The sequence below is a fragment of the Pseudorca crassidens genome, chromosome 14, assembly GCF_039906515.1.
Source record: "Pseudorca crassidens isolate mPseCra1 chromosome 14, mPseCra1.hap1, whole genome shotgun sequence".
Lineage (NCBI taxonomy): Eukaryota > Metazoa > Chordata > Mammalia > Artiodactyla > Delphinidae > Pseudorca > Pseudorca crassidens.
The window spans coordinates 77,842,495-77,854,612 of NC_090309.1; the positions used below are offsets into that span (position 1 = coordinate 77,842,495).

Consider the following 12,118-nt stretch of genomic DNA (forward strand, 5'->3'; position numbering starts at 1 on the left):
AAAGTGTATATATTTAAAGTGTACAGTGTGATGATTTGATATACACATACACTGTGAAATGATTATCACATTCCAGCTAATTAACACATCCATTACCTCACTTAGTTACGTTTTTGTTTTTTTGCTCTAAGAACACTTAAGATCTACTCTTTTAGCAGATTTCAAGTATGCAATAACTATAGTCATGCTGTACATTAGATCTCCAGGATTTATTCATCTTATAACTGAAAGTTTGTACCCTTTGACTAACATCTCCCCATTTACCTACCCCCCAGCCTCTGGTAACCACCATTCTACCCTCTGCTTCTATGAGTTCGACTTTTTTAGATTCCATATATAAGTGAGATCAAACAGTGTTTGTCTTTCTGTGTCTGGCTTATTTCAGTATAATGTATTACAGTTTCATCCATGTTGTTGCAAATGGTAGGATTTCCTTCTTTTTATGGCTGAATAATATTCCATTGTATGTGTGCATAGTGTGTATATATATATATATATATATATATATATATATATACGTGTATTGTGTGTATATATATGTATGTTGTCACACACATCACATTTCACACATACCACATTCTTTATCCATTCATCTGTTTATGGACACTTAGACTGTTTGCATATCTTGGCTGTTGTGAATAATGAATGCTACTGTGTGTTAACACTCCTCCAAATGGTCTTCTCAGACTTCACAACCCTTACTAACCCCATAGGAACAAATCGGAAGTTAAGTAAGATATTTAAGGAGGATTTTCTTTACTTTCTTTCACTTTGAAGTTTTTGGAGATTAAAACAATGAAAAGCATCAAGGAAATAAACAAGCTGTGTGTGATTCTGGTTCCCCATTATGTAATCCTTAAGGGATTTTCAGGGGTTGTTAGATGTTTGTTATGAAAATTATGAAATACATTTTATTTTAGCACCATTATTTTCTACTCCTCATTCTTTCCTCCTCTTCTTTTCCTTTTCCTCTCTTCCTCCTCTTCATCATCAGCATCATCATTATTATTTAATTAACTTATTTTAGATACAGCTATCCCACGTTTTAAGATTTATTTAGCAGGCCCCTGACTTCAAAGGGTCTTGGGTGAAAGTCTCTCCAGAGTTGTGAATGTCTTCGCTCTTTCAGCACGTTAGTGTCAGAAGTCTTTTTTGGCCCTTGATATTGATCAAACACATTTTCCACTGCATTTCACAACTGTCTGAAGCCCCTTCAAGTAAGGCTTACTATTCTGTGTGTGTGTATGTGTGTGTCTGTGTGTCTCCCTGCCCAATTCCCATTAGGAACGTGGATTTGAATCTCTTCTCTGCTACTTATTAGGTATTTGAACTTGGGTAAATCATTTAATCTTTCTGAGCATCTATTTCCTTATCTATAAAATAGGGATAATAATATCTACCTCATATATTGGTGCTGATCAAATGGGATAAATTTGACAGGAGAAAAGCTCATTGTAAACTGTGAAGTTCTATTTAATATTAATATATAAATTAGTTATAGTAATAATTTAATTGGAAAAAATTAGGGACTAGAGTTGAAGACTAGAGGGTTTTTTTTTACCATGACACAGACCATTTTAAGTGGTATGGTATAGTTAGACCACACTTTACATAACCATCTTCTAAATTGGGCAATTAAATTGTTTCATACTATTTGGGCCTATAAAGAACACTACATTTGCCATGCTTATGCACAAATTATTTATCTCCACTTTTGAATATTGCTTTGGAGTTCGGCTCCAGAAGGCCAGTCACTTTCTCGCAGGGCCGCCATTGCTCTGGTCTTCTGTCTTGTCAACACTGCTGCTCTGCTCTTTGGAGAGTTCCCTTTCCCTTGTGTTCTCTCTGGATCCTAGGAGCGACTCCAGAAAGGCCTGGACAAGAGTAGGGTTGCTAAAGGATGGGCTTTGTGGTTGTTTGTTGGATGCCGAGGCTGGACTAATGATGCCCCTTTATGCTGGGGGATCTTGGTGCTGGGAAAGAGTAGGCTGTGCCTGGAGACAGGATGGGCACCGCAGAGAACAAGGAGAGCGAGGGCACATCAGGTCAGGCCCTGGGTGCATGTTCCTGCCTAGAGCCCCTGTTGGGTCCCCAACGCTCTCCCAGCTGGGCTTTATAGGATTACAACTGAATTCACAGCTCAGTCTCTGCCAGAGAGAGCAATTCTGTCTGCAGCAACCCCTCACCCTCACAATGTGGTATCCAAAGTGAGGGGCGTGGGGAACAGCCTCCAGGCTGCTAGCAGCTCTGCCTTTGAGTGAACGGCTTGTGAAATGTTAGAGAATACCTGAAACCCTCCTCCCTGGGTGGATATCACCTTCTTCCTTGGATTTTGTGAAGAACCTGATCCTCTTTGCCTGGACGGAGCCAAATAAACGAGCGTCTCCAAGGAGATTGATGGCTCAGCCGTAGAAGTCCCCCAGCGACGTCTGGTTTTGATGTGTTGCTGATGGATATGATCATGCTCAGAAAAGGAGATCACTTGTGCCAGTTTGAGAGAAAGGTCATGTTTTTAATTTAACTTAATTTCCTACACCAAAGAGAATTTTCAATAGGATATTCGACTTTTGCACCTTTAATGAGACCAGATGCTCTGGGGCCTGCAGCCATGAAGAGAAAACACACTTTCTAGTTTACACTTCCACTCTGAGCCTTTTCTAAATTGGGCATGTACAGTTCCCTTAAGGGTGCCCCTCCTCACTGGGCTTTCTTTCTTTCTTTCTTTCTTTTTCTTTCTTTCTTTCTTTCTTTCTTTCTTTCTTTCTTTTTCTTTCTTTCTTTCTTTTTCTTTCTTTCTTTCTTTCTTTTCTTTCTTTCTTTCTTTCTTTCTTTTTCTTTCTTTCTTTCTTTTTCTTTCTTTCTTTCTTTCTTTCTTTCTTTCTTTCTTTTCTTTCTTTCTTTCTTTTCTTTCTTTCTTTCTTTTTCTTTCTTTTCTTTCTTTCTTTCTTCTTTCTTTCTTTCTTTCTCTTTCTTTTTCTTTCTTTGTTTTCTTTCTTTCTCTTTCTTTCTTTCTTTTTTTCCTTCTTTTTTCCTTCTTTTTCTTTCTTTCTTTCTCACTTTTCCCCTGTCTCCATTTCTCTCTCTCTATTTTCTTTTTTCTCTTCCCATCCTTCCTTCCTTCCTTCCTCTCTCCCTTCTGCTCCTTCTCCTCCTCCTTAGAGTTATCTTTGATTGAACACCTAGCAGGGGCTAAGCAATATGCTTAGAGCTTTACAAATATATATTCAATTTCTATTTTACAGATGAAGAAACTGAGACTCAGCAAGGTTAAGTAAGGAGTCTAGAATACATGGTGTAGTAGGATGATAGGCTGAATAACATAGTCATTACAAGCTCGGATACTGAAATTAGATCCTCTGGGTTCAAGTCCAGGCTTGGCTGTTTCTTTGTAGTTACTTGGGAAAATTACTTAACCTTTTAACTACCAATTTATGTTGATTGTCTTAAATTTACAAGTTTAATTTTATTTTTAATGATGACAGTTAAACATACAAAAGGGCATATGTATAGTTTAGAGGCTCATAAAACAAATACCTGGATACCTTTCAACTAGATTAAGAAATAGAGCATCATCCATACTTTTGAAGCCTTCCATGTGTTCCTCCCCTGTGCAACCCGCATCCTCACTTAACCTTCAGAGCTAACCATGATCTTGGATTTTACTTTTGTTTTTCTCTACAGGTACTATATAGATACACACACACATGCCCCAATCAATAAACAATATATTGATTAGTGTTGCTTGTTTTTGTACTTCATTAAACTGAGAAATACTGTGATGTATTTTTCTTTGACTTGCTTTTTACACTTTTAACTATGTTTATGAGATTTAATCATGTAGTTATAGTTCATTTATTTTCAGTCCTATGTGGAAAGCTGTTATACGACTTCATCTCTATTTAGTCATTCTCTTCTCAGTGGGTATTTGGGTTGTTGCAGCTTTTCGGTATTACAAACAAGTCTGTTACGCACATTATTAGACTTTTTTTCTGGGGCACATCTGCTGAAGTCTCTTTAGGGAGTAAACCTAAGAATGGGGTGACCAAAGTCATGTATGTTCAACGTTATGCTCAACTGCTTTCTACATTTGTTCTAAAGCCATTTACTGACTCTCAGAGTGGAGATTTTCCATTTCTCTACTTCTTCACCAGCTCTTGGTGTTGTAAGATTTTAAATCTTTTGCCAATATGGTGAGTGCAAAATATATCTTAATGTTGTTTTAACTAGCAACTTTTATTTCCAATGAAATGGAGCAACTTTACGTATATTTATAATTATTTGCATTTTCTCTTAGGTCAAGTGCCTGTTTATCTTTGCTTGTTTGTTTGTGCTTTTTGCCCATTTCTCCTCTTAGTCTCATCTTCCCCATTTATTTAATGGGAGGACTATTCTGGAAACTCTTTAATAGCCCTTACAGCTCTCTGCTGTGATTCAAAGACTGATAGTTTGTTGTTGCTAACTCTCTGTTTTCACATGTTGCACTCTCCTCTTTGAAACATGCTTGTATTGTATGTCTTAGGGATTGATACCAGCTCATGGCCCTGTCTCCTAGGTCAAGGACAGTATAGAATAAGTCTTCTGTAGAATAGCCCAATAAGTCTTCTGTATAATACATTGTGCACTTTAAATATATACAATTTTATTTGTAAAATAAAATTATTTTACATTATAATAATTATACCTCAATAGAGCTGGGGAAAAAAACCAAGAAGGAAAAATGTGATGTAATGGGAAATCAGAAGGTTCAACATTTGGCCACTTATTAAGCATCAGCATTGCTCTCATATTATCAGAGGCTCAGCTCAGTATAAAATTGCCAAGTGGTTGGGATGAGAACTTTTGCATCATAGGTGAATAATAGAGAATATTGCCTGATTGGGTGGCAGGTGGTGGTAGTTATAGAGGTCTCTTGAAATCATGTTGCCTTCCTGGAGTTCCCATCAGACATCAGGTCCATGGTGTGGAGTGTCTTGCCTCTGCCTCTTGTAAGCCTTGGAACAGAGCTCAGGATCAGAGCAGAAAATTGGGCCCAATCTTCAGATGACTGGATTATTGAACTCTCTGTCCCAAGGAGGGATGTGAATGCACTGAAAATGGTGGCAGTACTTGTGAGGGTACCTGGCTTTCCTAAGGAAGTTATAAGAGATGGTTAAAATGACTTGGGAACTAGTAGCCTCTATTTTATTTCCACAGGGCTGAGCAGCATGGAGCTGGGATGGGCAGGGAGTATGTGTCCGTTGGTTGAAGACAGTGAACTAGAATGTTTGAAGAGCATGCACAGGTTTCATTAACTTCATTGTTTAAAATTCCTGAAAGTTTTGTTGAATCCTGTCAAATCTGGAAATAGAAGGGTTTGGAGGCCTAGGGCATTTCTCAAGCAGCTTGCTAACCTGTCTACTATGCATTTTTCTTAACAAAGTTATGTTAGTCTGGGTTCTCCAGAGAAGCAGAACCAATAGGATGTGTGTGTGTGTGTGTGTGTGTTTGTGTGTGTGTGTGTGTGTGTGTGTGTGTTTACATATAAAAAGAGATTTACTATAGGTAATTGGCTTAAGTGATTATGGAGGCTGAGAAGTCCCAAGATTTGCAGTCTGCAAGCTGGAGACCCAGGAGAACTGATGGTTTAAGTTCTGAGTCTGAGTCTGAAAGCAGCAGAAGACACTGATATTCTAGCTCAAAGACGAGCAGAGAGAGAGAATTATATCTTACTCTGCCTTTTTTTTTGGTTCAGGTCTTCAACAGATTGGATGAGACTCAGCCACATTGGGGAGGGCCATATGCTTTACTCAGCCTACCAATCCAACTGTTAATCTTCTCCAGAAATATCCAGAAATACCCTTATAGATATATCTAGAATAATGTTTAACCAAATATTTGGGTGCCCTGTAATGCAATCAAGCTGCCATGTAAAATTAAACGTCACAAAAGCGTTCCAACATTTAAAAGCAGGAAAAAGTGAAAATCCATGGTTCGCAGCATAGTCAGATGGTAGTGAAGGTTGTGTGGGTGTTGTGTAAATTGTGACCGAGGCCTTGTTGGCCAATTTTCCCAACCACACAGTGATAGTTTACCCTCTAATTGGTGAGAGGTCTTTGCATAACTTTATATATTAACAATGTCTAATGTTTTAGGAAAATATCCTCACGCATAATCTCTGTGATTTTCCAAGACTTTATATCAATTCTTCCCTTTGCTGGTTCTTAACTGCTACTCGCAAATCCTACCCCACTTCTACCACTGAATGTCATGACCCTTTGCTACACTGCACTGGCAAGTCTGTCCTTTTTGCCTTTCTTCCCTGGCCCCATGGAAAAATCAGGTTGAGTTGTTTTGGGGAATTTATTTGCCTAGAATTGGTTTTTGGTTTTGTCTATATGCTAGATCATTGCTTCTTAACGTACCACCTGGAAAGCTTTTAATATACGGACTCCTGGGCCCTATTCCCAGATGATAGATCAGGCGCAGGGGTCATAGAATTGACATTTCTAGCAAGATACCAGGTAATGCTATTGTTGCTAGTTTGAGGACCTTAATTATGGTGGTGCTGTTCCAGATGGTACTTGCAAAACCAGCAAAATTGTTTACATTTAGTGTAATGCATGATAGCCGTTTCATCGGTGTCTTTTGGTTTCCAAATACATCATTTTTTATTATTTGAACCATTTTTAATCATTGGTTACTTCTCACTAAGTCGTTGACTCTTTGAAGACCACGTCTTACTCAGATTTTGATCCATCATAAAGTCAGTTCATACCGCGCTCAACAGGTATATGTTGATTGAATTGAAAGAGAAGGAGGAAATGATCAGTTGATGGAGGCCCACAGCACGCAGGGCTCCAGGCTCACCCCTCACACGCTTATACTGCATTTCATGCAGACCCTGGAAATTGTGATCTCTCTCACTTCCTGCAGCAACTCACTGGCAGCCCTGAGACCACCCTGCCTCAGGCTGAGAAGTGAGAAATTCTGAAAACATCGAACACTGTAAATTTTCACAGCAGTTCAGCTGGAAGCTGTTGGGCACAGATGTTTCTGTAATTGTGATATGCTGGGAACATTCTCCGGGCTCCAGGCACACAGGGCCTCAGCTTCGTTCTTCCACCTGGGTGCCTCAGTAGGCGAGTCTCACTGTATTGAGGCCGTAATGGGAACCAGGTGGCAGCATGTATCTGCCTTAAAAGAGCTGAGCGAGATTCATGTCCCAATCTTAGTCACTCGTTCCTCAGGGAGCTGGCTTTGGTGATGGCAGACCTCTCTGCTCACTGCAAAGTGGGGTGGTTCTCAGCCCCTTGTCCAAGATGGAAGTGGAATCTCATGTTTGATGTTGGGTGGAGCCCCAGAGGCCTTCCAGCTGCTCTTTGATAGGCTGTAAGAAAAGAATCAGGAAAAGGCTTTGATGGCATGAAGGAATATGACGCTTCCAAATGATCACTTCCCTCATTTTAAAATCCACAGAAGGATTTTGAAACTTGTGACATATTCCTTCCAAACTGAATTTGCTTTTAGCATATAGTGTTCCTGCTTTTAATTAGAGATAGCTCTCATTTGCTTCAGGTTCTTCCTGCTTGTGGAAACATGAAGAAGGCTATGAATAACACAGGGAAAACATCTGCCACTGCTTGAAATGTACCCAGCAAAACTGACAAAAGTTCAATGAACTGGGAGCATTCTTCACGATTGTTTCCAGTTGGGATAACTTTAACCTCCTCATACTGTAGCCAAAGGTGTAAAGAGGACAGGGGATGAAGGATGTAGAACTGGAGACCTAGGAAGAGGAAACAGACATTTCTTGGGAAGACCACATGCAGTAGTTAGCTTCCTGCCCCGGTAACTCAGGCTAAGTGACTATCGTTGTGCTTACAGCTGTCAGTGTTGCTATGTAACAAATGTTCTTCCGTTTCTTTTCACAAGACACTTTCTTAACACAGCTGTTGAAAGATGTGTTTTTATAAACCCTCGTATAACCTTTATGTCTTAATTTATCACATTATCTATACAACTGTTAAAAAAAAAAAGTTTACGCTAAACAGTATTCTCAAATCTTCTAAGAACCAAGAGGAGTATTTACTTCCAGTTCTAACTTTTATGTAGAACATGTTCCATATTAAAATAGAGTTAGCTCTTTCTTCTTGGTCCCCATTATTCACCATGTTGTTATTTCTTTAAAAAAGTAACTTGCTCGGCTTTTTAAATCTATAGTCTCCATATAGCTAAAACAAACAAACAAAACGATTCCAAGCAGGAATATTTGCTGTAACTGTAGCTCAGTGAGGTAATTGGTCATATAAAATTAAAAGAAGCTTCTGTAAAAAGAAAACCATTAGAAGCAATAAGAAAGTTCAGTAAGTTTGCTGTCAGATCAGCTTACATGTATATAACATTATTTTTCAACAGCAATAATCACCTATCAACTAAAAACATAGTAAGAAAAGAAGGTAACCTTCATAATATCAATAAAACCTATAAGGTATCTAGGAGTTAACTTAAGAGTACACAGGATTTCTATGGGAAAATGTTAAATTTTATTGGAGTACATGGAAGATGGTTTATTTAAATGGGGAGACATTCCTTGTTCTTGTATGGAATGAGTCAATCTTATCAAGCTCTTTCTACCCAAATTAATTTACAAATTCAATACAATTTCATTTAAAATTCCAGTGAGATATCTTGAAGGACTTGATAAAGATATTCTAAAAATATATGGAAGGATTAAGATCCACGAATAGCTAAGTGAATTTTAAAAAAATAAAGAGGGAATATTTTTCTTGCCAGCTATTAAGACATGTTACAAAGAGTGATATTTGTGTAAGTCTCATGCTCTGCTGGGGTAGTGTAGACTGGCGCAGACATTCTCGAGGGCAATCTGGCAGTATTTGGCTAAATTAAGTATACTCATACTCTATGATTCAGCACAAAAATGCTCACATAGGTCCATAGGCAACCTGAATGAGGGTGGACATTACAATGCTGTTTGTGGTCGAAGGCATTGGATGTGAGCCAGTGTCCATCCCTTGGGGAGTGGATCCTTAAAACGTGGGGCAGCATTTTATGGGGTACTGTGCTATAAGTCAGAAGCAATGGACTACATATGATGGACCTTAAAATATAGTGCATAATTAAAACTCAGGAAATAGAATGAGATTACACAAAGCAATGCATATTTTATAGGGACAGAGAGAAACAAAAAGATGTGGATTAAACACACGAGAATAATTAGGGTTAGGGTGAGCATTAGAAGGGCAGTGAGTCAGAAATGGGCTTTAAAGGGGAAAAACAATAAAAGGAGAGGGTGTACAGAATAATGATGATAATGTGCCCTACACTGAGAAGCATGATTAATTTAAAAGTTTCAATCTTAAAAAATGAAGAAGGAAAAAGTAAAAAAGTTTCCATTTAAAGATGCCAACTTCTCTGCTTTTCTGTCTTTCTAGGTGATATCAAGAAAACAGTTTGGAGCAGATCTTATTCTTTTCAGAAAAAACACCACAATAAAAAACAACATTTGAGTGACGACTTTACGTAAATGTGAGGCCAACCTTGTGGCTTCACCAAGTCAGTCTCTCCCAGAACTGGTGGATAAGGATAGGAGCTCCTTCCCTTAACCAGCTGCTTCTGTCCAGGGAACAATAGCTGAGCATGTGAGGGGAAAGCAGAGACCTTGGGAAGTCAGGCTGGGGACATCCTTGGCCAAACCCAATTCTTGAGTACGTTATGTGGGGTTGTTTCTCTGGAAGAAAACGCTACTGTTTTCTGGACCAGGGTTCCGGACCAGGAAGTGTGTTATCACCGCTGTGTACCCAAATATATCTATTTCTGACAGAAATCGATGTGGCAAAGACCTGCGGTTTTAGTTTTGGACAAACCTGATTCTCTACTTCTCACTTTACTTGGAGTTTGAAAGTTAGACTAGCCCCTTTGGTTTGAATAAACATTGGACTCATAGGCAATTCTAGGCCAAGGTAGAGAAACTGGATATCCTGATAATTTGGATAGAAATGTAAATGGTTAATTTGAATGTTAGGAAGAAAGGTGACAGTGTTTTGGTGAAGTGGGTAATGCCAGTTTCACAACCAGGTTCTAGTACTTCAGTAAACAATTTAGAATACCCACTATGTGCGAGGCTTCATCCTAGAAAATGAGATGGATTCACTGTGACTCACACATGACTTTCCCTGAGATCGTAATGAAATGATTTTTTTTTCATATAGCAAGCAGTCAAGCTCCTTGGGGTTCATTGTGATGTTATTTGCCAAGTAAGGACAAGGAGTGTATTTACCTGTAGTTTACTGACCCTCAAGAGGGGTTAGCATGACCATGCATTGCGCTGTGGATATCCTATAGGCAAATCAAGAACCCTTTAGAAATAGCACAGCCATTATACCCCAGCCTCTCATTTAATTGTGGCTGTTGTGGAGCTCTGTGCTTGACGTTCTGAGATGCCTAGGAAGGTCATGTGGACGGGCACTGCTTAGGTCCTGCTGTAGCACTGGGTCAGGGCAGTTGTTGGAAGAGCATCTCTGACAGAATTATCTTAACCTTCTGGGAAAGAAAGGCTTCACCTCGCAGAGACCTCTGTGGTTCTTTTTCTCGCTGGTCTGTTTGTTCTCTCCTTGCCTGTCATAACCATGTTTACGTACCACCCAACCCTTCCCATTAAAAATGACAGAGATGATGGGGCCCTAATGAATCACTCTCCAAGCATCTAAGTCACAATAATCAATTACCGTTCCCTGTCACCAGGACAATGATCTCTGTGAATCGGTGATCTTTACGAATGCTTGTTAAGAGATCCATTAGGAGGGGGTGTGGACTCTCTCTCCTCTTTGATATATTGTTCCAACAAGAAGCCACATGCCTGGGAGGCCCTTCACTCACAGGACTTGAACCTTTGAGTCATAGATTGGCAGTGTGGGAATTAAGAGGACCTTTGGGATTCAACAAATTCTGCCTAAGAGAAGGTATCAGCCTACGTTTAAGGATGTTGCTTTCTTGCACATTGTAGGGAAGGCTGCAGTGTTTGGGGCTTTACTTTCTTCGTCTTCCTGAAGAATCTACCCTCTTATCTCATCTTGGCCCGTATCTAATCAGGGATTAGATAGACTGACAGAACTGGAGGGTGACTAAGGGAGTTGGCTAGCTATGGTGGTGGTAAATCACCCAGGGCAAAGGAAACATTAGGATTCTGTTTAAAGAGACCCCAGTGGGGTTGAATATAGGAAGAAGGTTCTCTAGAAATTATATTTGTGAATGGGGGCAGGCAGCTATTTTGGGAAGGGATCAAAGAACTCGGGCCTTTGATGCCCAGAGCTTCCATTAATGAAGTGGTGAGCTCACGGTATATGTGTATTCAGGGCACAGGGTTGGCGTTGGCATCTCCAAGTAACATTGCCCTGGTGTGCCCCCTTTCTGCTTGATCTGCTGTAGAGTCTGGCATGGGTGCTGCCATCTCTCCTCTAGAGACTTTTGGGAGGAAAGTGAATAGGGGATGTCTATTTGCAGAAGTCTGCATGCAGAGGAATCCCAGAAGAGCGATCACTGGGGCACAAGGGTCCTCCTTGCATTGGCCGTGTTTATAGTTAGCATCTCCTAGTCTTTGTGGCCCTCAGCCTCTACCTTCTACGGCTCTTCATTTGGGCTCTATTCTGTCCCCTGTAACAATCCCCATGGAAGCGGGAGGAAGCAAGTGAGCCCCCCTTCCCTCCCTCCCCTCTCCACCTGATGAAGGCCTGCTCCTGAGACCCTCCCAGGTCTGGATCAGGTTTCCAAGACAACCACCAGGCTTCTGTGTCCCCCTCCCTCAGGTCATTCTTGCTCCATCCTCGTTCCTGGTTACTGAGTGACTAAACGGCCAGGCTTGTACACACGGCATCTCATTTAATATTTGTAACAATCCAGTGAAAGATAATTAGTATCCCAGTTTTATAGATAAGAACATTTAGGCTCGGAAATTTTAAATAATTTCCCCAAAGTCACACAGCTAATAAATGATACATCTGGGGTTTTGTCTTGAGCCTGTCAAACTCTACTTTTTTTTTTTTTTCTGCTTCTAAGCTATTTGATGCTATGGACTATAGGTAGTCTCCTTCTTGCATTCTTGGGTTGTTCACCAGTTCCCCAC

General features: G+C 39.9%; 1 long non-coding RNA gene across 7 annotated transcripts in view; it reads left to right on the forward strand.

Moving 5' to 3' along the window:
• Positions 1-12,118, forward strand: part of LOC137205439 (uncharacterized) — a 393,223-nt gene that overhangs the window by 20,761 nt on the left and 360,344 nt on the right. The window lies entirely within an intron of this gene.